The following is a 2,500-nucleotide window of genomic DNA, read 5'->3' as shown; positions in this document are numbered from 1 at the left end:
TGGGCTCCGGCAGACGGGGCGCCCAGGTCCTTCCGTCCGCGGCCGGTTGACCGGGCCGCCGGGGGCAGCCGTTAGGCCGGGCCTCCCCGTCTGCCCCCCACCGCCCCCGCTCGGTCCCCTCGCGGGCGCTGCCGTGCGCTCGTTTCGCCCCAGGGCAACGGAGCCCCCCCCGGTAGACCTGGCCTCCGAAGCCGGGGAGCCCAGGACTGCCGAAGGCTTCCTCGGGCGAGCTGGATGACCTGGCCTCCCGGGCGCCCGAGGCTCGGCAGGCCGCGCGACCCGTCGTCCGCCCCGTAGCGGAACCTTCCTGCCGCAGCGGAGGAGGTCCACTTCGGGCCCCTCGAGGCCAAGGGGGTTGGGGGTGGGGTCCGGTAGACCTGGGCTCGGGGGGCCGGGGCGCCGAGGTCTCCCGGTCGCGGGTGACCGTCAGGGCCCCGGTCGCGGGACACCCGGCGAGCCGGGCGCCCAGCCCTAGAGCTTCGGCGGCAGGCCCGGGGCGTACAGACGCCCTGTCCTCACCCCTCCTGAACACGACTCCCCTCTCCTCTCCCCCCCCCCACCCCCGGGCCCCGGGCAGACCTGGGCTTCCCCGTCCTCGGAGACCAGGCCGACCGGCCCACGCCCCGGCAGGGGTGGATGACGGAGCCCGCGAAAGCGGCAGGCGGCCAGGTCCACCCGACGGTCCGTGGGGGGGGGGGGCAGGCACGCCACCATGGCAGGCACGCAGCAAAAAAACGCAACCTCACCTTCACCGCCACCCCCCACAACGCCCAAACCGCGGTCCAGGCCTCCTCCTCCTCCTCCTCCTCCTCCTCCTCCATCGGTAGTGGCCAAGGGGTCCAGGTCTACCGGCCACCGCCGGGCCGGTAGAGGGCAGACCGGCAGACCTGGGCCCCTTGGAACCCCTTGCAGCCTGGGGACCCCGCGCCGGAGCCCGGGTCCGCCGTCCGGCCGCGCCCGCGGCGAACGGTTCCCACGGCCTGCCCCTCCGGCCCGCCCCCCCCCCGCCCGGTAGACCTGGCCTCCCAGCCCGGCCTCCCCCACCCTCCCCGCCCCCCACCGCCCGCCACGCGCGCAGGAGTCCTGATCTACCTCCCGTGCCCCGGCAACCCCACCCCCTGCTCTCCCTCACCGGGCCGTTAGTCCTGGCCTACCCCGGGGAGCCGTGTCCAGGTCCACCTCCCGTTCCTCCGCCCAACGGTGCCGTGGGGGGCGGGGGACACGTCCCCTGGGCGTGGCGCGGTCCTGCCACCTGTGCGTGTGCGTGTGCGGGCGGGGGGCTGTCCGGTAGACCTGGCCGGGTCTCCCGACGGAGGCCTTGGGCGAGCCGGATGACCTGGCCTCCCGGGCGCCCGTGTTTCGGCAGGCCGGGCGACACGCCCTCCGCCTTGACGGAGCCCCTTCCTGCCTCAGCGGAGGAGGTCCGGGTTGGCGCCAAGCGGGTGGGCGGCCGGGCGGCCGGTAGACCTGGACAGGGCGCCCAAGCCTACCGGGCGCGGTTGCACCGTTCCGACCCGCCGGCCCTCCCCCCGTGCCGGTAGAACGGGCCTTCCAGCCTGGGCTTCCACCGCCCCCGCTCCCGCGCAGGAGTCCTGGTCTACCGTCCGCACCCCGGACACCCCCACCCCCCCCCAACCCTCCCCGCTCCACCTCACCGTTGCGTCAGACCCGGCCTTCCCCGGGGAGCCGCGTCCAGGTCCACCGCCCTTTCCTCCGCCTGCCCGCGATATACGGGGCCGGGGGTGGGTGGGGCGCGGCGGACAGCTCTCTCGTGCGTGGGGCGGGCCTGCCTCCCCACCCTTCGCCGGACCGGTAGACCTGGACGCCCGCGCCAGGGGAAGGGCCCGATGGACCGGGGCGGCGGGCGTGCGGGCCTACCTTTCCTCCCCCCGGAAGGGCAGAAACGGCCTGCCCGCACCCGCCGTTCCGGGCTCCTTCGCCGCGGCGGTAGACCTGCCCGAACGGCCACGGGTGGGGGGGGGTGGGTAGGCGGGGGTGCCCGCGGCGGAGTCCTGGTCTTCCGCCCGCGCCCCGGCAAAGGGTGGCCCAGGTCTACCCGTCCGCCCCTCTGGCTCGGGGAGGACGGGTAGACCTGGACGCCGGCGCCGCGGCCGGGCCCCCGAGTCCCCGGCGGCCTCCAGGTCTACCGCGTGACACGGGCGGCAATTGGTAGACCTTGACTCTCCGGAAGCCCTTGAGGGAGCGGATTCGGAGGCCCAGGCCGGGGGGCGGTTCCGGAGACCCGGACGGAATCCCGGCCTCGCCCCGGTCAAACTCGACGTCCGGAAGTCGGCCTCCCCGGCTCGGGCACGCTCGCGGAGATTTCTAGGCACTCGCTTTTCAGAACGCATCAGAGAATCTCCGGAGCCTCCGGCCGGGGCGAGACCGCTCTCGCGGCCGCCTTCCCTGCCTCCCTGCCGGCGGGCGCCTCCGCCGGGGATCCGGGCGCGGGCCCGGTCCTCCTTTTTTCTCCTTCCACGATCGATGAGGTCCACGGGGC

This window comes from Eublepharis macularius, chromosome 1 (genome assembly GCF_028583425.1).
Source record: "Eublepharis macularius isolate TG4126 chromosome 1, MPM_Emac_v1.0, whole genome shotgun sequence".
Taxonomy (NCBI): Eukaryota; Metazoa; Chordata; class Lepidosauria; order Squamata; family Eublepharidae; genus Eublepharis; species Eublepharis macularius.
This window is presented reverse-complemented; position numbering follows the sequence as displayed.